Below are 9,098 nucleotides of genomic sequence, written 5' to 3' on the forward strand. Positions count from 1 at the left end.
ACCATCAAATCCTCACACACACTCTCTTTCCGTCCCTCTTCTTCACTGTCTCTCTCCCTCTCCCCCCCCCCTCTCTCTCTCTCTAACACACGCACATATCCATCTTATTGGGTATGAGACCATAATCCATCTATCTCACACACACACGCTAGTGCATAACAATATGGATTTGGTGTATTTGCCACCACAACTAAGGGAATTAATTTCATGTAAATTGGCCAGTCACAGCTCCGTGACAAACAATGCATCTAAATTCTCAGCGTTATTTTTATGTAATATGCTCTCTCTCTCTCTCTCTGATATTATAGGACCAAAAACTTTTACCAATTACCATACTGTAGAACACCACACTCCTCACTGCATCGATGGGTGGTGGGTGGTGTCTCTCCTCTACCGCCGTGGACCTGTGCTGGCTTGAGTCCATGTCCGCCGTTGGCCGCTGCTCGCATTCGTCCCACCCATCGCCCAAGCCAGCGTTAGGAGCAAACTCAATAGCCTTGCCCACCGTCATGGCTCCATTCCACGAGATCGAATCAAGCATCATAGAGTTCGGGGAGGAGTAGCATTTCCACCGTCAGCTCCTCGCTGATGTATCAGCGTAGAGTGCGGGGAGGACACGGAACGTAAATACCTGGGGTTTAGCGCTGGTGGCGGGAACGACCGACACGGCCTCCTTGCGCCGCTCCTCGCTGCCCGTCCTGCTTTGGGATCCTAGCGCCCTGCCCTAGGGTTCCGCGCTGGCGGCGGCGGCGGCGGCGTTTCCCTCAAGAAAAAAAGCGCGTCTCATGTCCGGCTTGTGCAGGAATCCATCACCAAGTAGGATCAGTAGTTCCGTCCCGAATCGGTTATGTTGCAAGTCCTAGCTATAGCTATATACTAGAGAATACCCCGCGCGTTGCTGCGGGAATCAATTGCAGTATATTTTAGTGATTTGATTGTTGATGCTTCCATAGTTGAATCAATAATGTATGAACCAAAGCTAAAAAATATTATATATTGTATCTGATTATTGTGTAGTCAGAAAATATTTCGAATGTGGCATAAGGTAATGAAAAACTTTTTTTCTTGCATGTTTGGACCTTTGATGAGATGACATGTGTGGTGAGGTGAAAGGTGTGCATGAGATCAACTAATAATGAAAAAACTTTTTCCCATGCAAGTAGTGGTGGGTCTTTGATGAGGTGACATGTGTGCATGTTGAGATAAATAGGATAGTGGGGATCAACTTCTTATGTATATAGGATACGTATTACCCTGCACCCCTATAAACAGTACACCCAGAGACCAATAGAAAGATCAGCGGGCACGAGGCATGCCCGTGTGTATCAATTGCTTGCGCGTATCCGTGTTGCTTCTGGTAGATCGATACTACATCACCCGTGGTTAGCCAGCTACGTCCAATCTATTCGAGTGTTTTCGTCTGCGTACGTGTTTTTCTGGTATATACTTCAGAATTCAGTCAGTCGGGGGCGGGATGTTTAAGCAAAGAAGGCAGGGCGAGGAGGATGAGCCCAACTACTACCACGACCGCAGCGGCAACAAGGAGAAGAGCCTCTATCTGGTTCTAGACGACTGGCACAAGGGCTTCACCATCCGCAAGATCGATGCCGACAGTCCCGACCTCAGCGCCCCCCTGTCCTCCGGCTAGTGTCACCTGAGCGTGGCCGTGCCATGTAGTTCGCAGCACTGGGCGGCAACATCATCGCCACGAGCAACATACACGCCGGAACCCTCTTCTACGACACTGACACCGCCGGACTGCCCGTCGGCCCTCCCGTTCGAGACGCACTGCTTTGTGGCTCCAACACCTTCCTGACCTCCGGCGCCGGCGACGCCTGTACGCGTTCGCCTTCCACTTCATGGAGCGGCCTGTGTCCTTTGAGGCGATGGCGAAGCCACCGACGACGGAAGACGACGCCCTGCTGCCCACCTATTGGTCCTGGAAAAGCATGCCGACGCCCTTCACCAAGGACGAGATGATCTTCTCCTACGCGCTGCACCCGGACGGGCGCACCATATTCGTGTCCTCGTGGAGCAGGGCGGTCTGCGGCACGTACTCCGTCGACACCAGGAGCTGCAAGTGGAGGCGCCATGGGGAGTGGATGCTGCCTTTCAGAGGCCGAGGCTACTTCGCCGCCGAGCTAGACGCATGGGTCGGGCTGCACGAGGACGGCTACGTCTGCCCCTGCCAGGTTGCCTCCCGCAGCGACGGCACCATGCAGCAGCCGGAGTGGAAGATGGCCGACGAGCGTAGGATGTGGATCCCGTGGCATCAGCTAGAGTTTCGCCTGCGTCGGATGTGATGGCGCGGGTGGAGTACCGAGGAGTCGTCGGCGTCGGCCAGGGCCTGGGGCACAGAGGAGTCCTCCTAGTCAAGGAGATCGGAGAGAAGAAGATGATGGCGGCGCGAGGACACATGAGGGTAGACGTCGAGAGGATCGGCCGTCCAGGATCGTGAGGAGGGCAGCGGTGGGAGGATCGACTTAATGGTACCGTGTACAAAAATCCCATCAAAATAAGTAAAATATACCAGCAATGCCTGATTGATTCTGATTTAATTTTTATAGGCATTTCGGATTTGTAGGGCATGTGCCCACGATACTCGCACGCTGTACCTTTTTTGACGTGTATGATTCATGATAAGAAATGAAAATCACATCAATGTAAGGAAATATCCCATCAATGCTTGATTGATTGTGATTAATTCTTTTATATGGTAATTAATTCGATGGGTTTATGTGGGCGGTGAAGCGAAAAGGTATGTGGGAGGGGAGACGAAAAATAACCGGTCAGAAAAAAATGAATTAATTGTTGCCTTGTATGTTTGGTTTTGATATTTGAAGATTGATTACCATCCGTTAGTTGGGTTACCAAAGAAGAAATCAATCACCATATGTGAATTCATTGTGTTACCAAATAAACGTTGGGTTTGTCCGACCAGTGGGAGGGGGGCGAATAAAAAACCGACGAAAAAAAACCGACAAAATTGGGAGGTGGGAGCAGGTACCAAATAAAACCATGGTAGGTGGGACGAAAATAAACCGTACGAGGCTACCAACTGCTTCATTAGGAGTAGAGATTGGTTGGTTCGATTTTTTTTTGCGTGGAGGGAACTACCTGGAAGGTGGGAGGGAGTACGAAAATAAACCGTCTCGGCTGAGCGGGAGGTGGGAGCAAGTACCAAAGAAGTACCAAAAAAGACTGGGTGAGGTGGGATGAAAATAAAACCCGGAACGCGACCTACCAACTGAGACATTAGGAGTAGAGATTCTGATTTAATTTTTATAGGCATTTTCGGATTTATAGGGCATGTGCCCATGATACTCGCACGCTGTACATTTTTTTGACGTGTATGATTCATGATAAGAAATGAAAATCACATCAATGTAAGGAAATATCCCATCAATGCTTGATTGATTGTGATTAATTCTTTTATATGGTAACTAATCCGATGGGTTTATGTGGACGGTGAAGCGAAAAGGTATGTGGGAGGGGAGACGAAAAATAACCGGTCAGAAAAAAATGAATTAATTGTTGCCTTGTATGTTTGGTTTTGATATTTGAAGATTGATTACCATCCGTTAGTTGGGTTACCAAAGAAGAAATCAATCACCATATGTGAATTCATTGTGTTACCAAATAAACGTTGGGTTTGTCCGACCAGTGGGAGGGGGGCGAATAAAAAACCGACGAAAAAACCCGACAAAATTGGGAGGTGGGAGCAGGTACCAAATAAAACCATGGTAGGTGGGACGAAAATAAACCGTACGAGGCTACCAACTGCTTCATTAGGAGTAGAGATCGGTTGGTTCGATTTTTTTTGCGTGGAGGGAACTACCTGGAAGGTGGGAGGGAGTACGAAAATAAACCGTCTCGGCTGAGCGGGAGGTGGGAGCAAGTACCAAAGAAGTACCAAAAAAGACCGGGTGAGGTGGGACGAAAATAAAACCCGGAACGCGACCTACCAACTGAGACATTAGAAGTAGAGATGATGATGATTAGGATGCAGTGGTGCTTACTATTCTTCTCGCGCGGGGCGATCACGTACCGGTAACTAAAATGCACGGTCACGGAGCTTAGGGCATGTACAATGATTGATAAGATAGTTTTATCTTAAGTTTTATATGTAATTTAGAGATGACAAAAAAATATCTATAATAGAACATCTCTTAGCCTTTATCTTCAATAACTAGTCATTCCTAAAAACGTGGTGAGATATGTTGTGTTAAGAGATCATTTCTTGTCTTACGAATTCTCTTTCCTCCACCTCATCATTTATTCTATATAACACTTCTAATATAGCATCATTGTATATACCTTTATTCACGTAGAACTGCCAGTTCCAACAGGTAAAACGCAACTTGAGTTTAATCCAACCCGGACTGGTGCTTTCAAGTAGTAGAGCATAGAAACTTCATGTCGGACACAAGGCAGACATGCAGCCGGCACATTTGGAGAAATGGTGCAATTTTTTGACTGTCTGATACTAGTAATATATATAGGCCTTATTTTCCCCTAAAAAAATAGGCATTATTTTCTTGACACACCGTGGCCTTCTCAAGTTGTCATGTGCTAAAAAGAACTGTATTATATCAACTAAAAAAGGAACTGTATATCAGATCGACGTTGCTTCAGTTGATATAGAAGTATTCTTATTTTAGATTATTTTTTTGGAGGGGTTCTTATTTTAGATGAAACAAGGCAAAATGAGATGGACCGTTATGTTAGTTATAGTGTCACCCGCCAAGGGGCAGAATTATATAACTCAAATCAACCACAAATAGTCTTCGCGGAATAAAATAGGGTTCTTGCGTTCATCTCAGCATTTGCCATAAAATACAACAAGTAATATATTAGGGGGAAAACAATAAGTAATATGCACTTTTTCTTTGCGGGATATGATATGAACGTTACTAACAAAGAAAATTACATTACACTACAAAACGGTTAACAGTGCACTAAATAGCTGTTGACGTAAAATCAGGCGTAGCACATGACATGTTAAAACCAAAGAAACAGAACGGCAAAAAATATATTATACAGTATGTATTACATACCCCCATACGCATACATGACACGTTTTGTATGTTGCATTTTTTTTCATGAAATCACTTAGAGACAAATTGATGCTTGACAGTAACGAAGATTGAACGGAGAGGATCTCAACTCCTAGAACTTCAAATATAATAACAAGGTAAGATAGGTCGATGACCTCGGTGATTTCCTCATTCTTTAACTGTGTGGGAATGATGACATGTAACGTGGAGTCATGCTTTAGTGCATTCGTACATGCTATTGGTTCCTTAATGTCCTTGTGATTCTCAATAAGTATTGTGTTAAGAAAAGTGTTTCTCAATAAATATTTTACTACATACTCCCTTCGTTCCTAAATATAAGTCTTTGAAGAGATTCCAGTATGGACCACACACGGAGTAAAATAAATAAATCTATACTCTAAAATGTATCCATATGCATCTGTATATGGTCCATAGAAAAATCGCTACATAGACTTATATTTAGGAACGGAGGGAGTACAAGGCTGTTAGTCCAAGAATATTTTAGTAACTTATTTGTGTTAATAAGTTTTATTTTGAGATTTATGATCCAGGAATCTCGAAATAAAACCTGCCAACACAAATACTACAAAAAAATTCCTTTAATGGCTATATGACAACATAATAAATGACATTATTGTACTTTTAGCTTAGATCGGTGGATAATATAATTCTGGTCCTACCAAGACCCATGTAAATCCATAATGTGATTAAACCTACTAGGAGATCACAGAGAGAGTTGTTTCAGGTCGTGGCGGCTGGTTCCATGATGGTTGGAGTTTGTAACGCCTGATCTCATTATTTTGAACCGTGTTTGAATTCCGTCTTGTGCGATTAGATGTCAACCAACTGTTTTTTTCCTAGAGAGAATTGATCGTCTCCCATCTGTAAAGAGAGTGATTCGACTTTCTTACTAGTCCACATGGTTGTCGTTTCTTCTTTGATTTATTGGTGAACCAAAAGCTTGTTCTCAAAATTGCCTTTGGGCGATGAGAGGAACATGAGACAACAAAACAAAGGACCGGAGGTCTCTAGAAGAAGAACAAATGAGGTAAAAGAAGAAGAAAAATGTGTGTAAATCGATCTAGGGTACCCCAAGAAAATTCAAAGGAAAGATTCATTAATGTTTCCATCAACGATTTGTCGGATATGTATAGGCGACTATTGGAATTTGATCTAAATACTCTCTTCATATCAAATGGTCTAAAACTATCGTTTATAATTAAAGAGGTATGTTTAAACTCCACCCTTGTTTTGTGTCGAAAGTTGTAAATTTTAAAAAATGTGCTTATTTTGGTTGGGAATCCGGCAAAGATATTTCTTCCATTGCTGAAAAAGAATAAATCTTATTAACATTATTTTTAAGATAGGAGACAAACTTTGCAGTCAAAAGGAATAGAGACCTCATGAACAAGATCAACACACTATAGCTAGACAAGTGCCTTGTCCAAACTGAAACCTCTTGGGCAGAAGGATCCAAATCACGGCTACGAACGTGGCATATTCGAGCATGAAGTAGAGCATATCTGATCGAACTGCGTGTGTTGCTGAAAGTGAGATTTGTAAATTAGCGAGGAGGGGATGCAATTAGCAGTTGGAAGCGAGGCAAGGGGCGAGATGCAGGGGGACAAAACTTTTGATCGACGCGGCAGCGAGGAGATATGCTCCCAATATGCGCTCAGGTGCCCCAGGATTTGGCCACTGGGATTACTCTGCCTGGACAGGGACCGTTCGTGTGACACACGGTCTAGACAATGCGCCCTTTGTTGCGGCTCGGCGTACAATATTTGATCGACGATGTATCCAAGGGAATTGGGATGACGCTGCTGTAGGAGCTGTATCATTTATCCAGAGAGTTGGCAACTTTGAGGACTTGTTTTTTTTTCAATTATTTTTTGAAATGCAGGAGGAGGTACGCAGATTTGGCTTCATCATCCATGGCATTGTTTGGAGCCACTTGATTCTTTTAAATCTTATATTATATTAAATCCACTTGATTTTTCCTGGTAGGTTGACGCGAGCTTTTAAATCTTATATTATATTAAATCTTTTAAACAAACGCGAGCTTCCCAAAAAACATACCACCCTTTACTCCATGTAGGTTTGCAAAGTGTACGGTTCTGATGGTCTGCACTCCCATATAGTTGTGCATGTGGTCACCGAAATGAGAAAATCGGAAATAACACAACCAGAAAACAATGGTGGTGGCGTGCGTGCGCGAAGAGGTAGAAGGCAAATGTGACCTGATGGGTTGCGGCTAAGGTCGCCAAACTCCTCTATATAGTCCCTCATAACCCACATATGAGTCGGTAATCACATACCATCCTAAAAAGTTAGGAACGACTATTTTTAAGTTTTAACACATTTATCAAATAATCATAATTAATAAAAAACTCATTCCTCGATATGAAAGGAATGCGCGTACATCACTCCTCTTCTCAAATTCTAAGGAGTAATAACAGAAACATATAAGCTGTCTCGACTCCTCTTCACTCTCCACGTCAGACTAATTTCTCACCGAGTTACAAAACTAGTTTTGTTAGAACCATGGCGGAACACTAGTGAGTCTGAGAGTTTATAAAGAATGAAATGGTTATTAAGCACAAGGCCCATACCTTCAACATAGGTTAGTCGTATACCACCATAGAGCAACTCTAGCAAAATAATCAAAATCTCAACTTTCGTATTATCTAACCCATATAATTTATAAAGACTGAAACGTGTGACATTTATAAAGACTGAAACATGTGACATCAAACTCAAAATCATTATAAGCCAGCCTCCAAAATTTTCTAACATGTGAGCAGCTTGTCATTTGCTGACTCTTCTTCCTCAAATCCACACCCACACCTGGTTCATCCACATGTAGACGCCTTTCATACCTACCACATTTTGTCGTCCTTTGCTCTATCCTCGCCGCGCATGGTCTGAGCTCCTCTCTCGTGGCTCTTGCCACCTAATTAAAGAGGCCCCAAGTGCCAATGCCTCCTCCTTCTCTTGCATGGGGCATATGTAGCTCTACTCTGCAGTGGCCCGTGCCAAGTATCCGATCAACACAACCGAGCACATCGCAGGGTGGGGGGAAGGGGGATGCTCTTGGAGGCCGCCGGAAAGTACTCCTCCTTTCCTCTTACTGTGCCATTGTAGCCAGTGGGCATATCATGCAACCGTGCATGCGAAGGAGGCGGTGTGGCATCGTCTTCCTCGTGCCTGGGGGAGCCATAGGTCGGGGATCTCTACGAATCAACCATTGTACCACCTGAAAGATCTTTAGGGTGCCATCGAGCCGAGTACTTGCAGCCTCCCTTAGATGGAATGTCGATGCCGCGCACTGAGACGCGGATGCTGTCGGTCAACCCTCTATGATGGTGTGAGCTCCCTCTATGACGCGATGGTGTGAGTTAAACGGGCAGCACAACATCGTGTATGGAACTCCCTCCAAAATCCTTATCCATATTTGTAAATATTGAGGCTAGGGAGGCAAATATGGCGTGCGCTTCAAAATTTAGCGATAGTGGCTGCTATGGTCATTCTTTGGACTACATTTTTACCCCTAGCCTCCATATTCTTGGCAATTATTATGGGGTGAGGGGGTATATGGCTATTCCATTGATTTTCTCTTAGTTAGCCTAGTTTGAAGCGATGCAAATGCTATATGCCGGTGCTCACGTGCGCCCCTACATGGGTCGCGCCCAATATTGGGGAGCCTAGTGATTTTTGTCTTTTCCGGTATTTATATCCGACTTTCGTTTGATCTCTTGGTTCTCTTTATTTATCTTGGTTTCTTTTCTGGATTTCTATTTTACATATAGGTTTTTTCTTCAATTTCCTTTTTTCCTTTTCCCTTTTGCTTTTTCTTCTTTACCTTTTTTAGTTTTCTTTTCCTTCCTTTTTATTTTTCATTTTTTATGAAATACTATCAAAATATTTAAACAACTTTTGGGAAAAAACCCGAACATTTTCATAAAAAGTACACTAACATATTTTAAAAGATTTGTAGATTTTTAAAAAAATTCATGTACACTTTAAAATTTCATGAATATT

At 43.4% G+C, this 9,098-nt stretch overlaps 1 pseudogene; it reads left to right on the plus strand.

The window, feature by feature from the left end:
* The first annotated feature begins 1,474 nt into the window (after positions 1-1,474).
* On the plus strand, positions 1,475-2,470 carry LOC125533628 (uncharacterized; annotated as a pseudogene).
* Positions 2,471-9,098: the final 6,628 nt, after the last annotated feature.

Source organism: Triticum urartu, chromosome 2A, assembly GCF_056163025.1.
Source record: "Triticum urartu cultivar PI428250 chromosome 2A, HENAU_Tu73, whole genome shotgun sequence".
Classification (NCBI taxonomy): domain Eukaryota; kingdom Viridiplantae; phylum Streptophyta; class Magnoliopsida; order Poales; family Poaceae; genus Triticum; species Triticum urartu.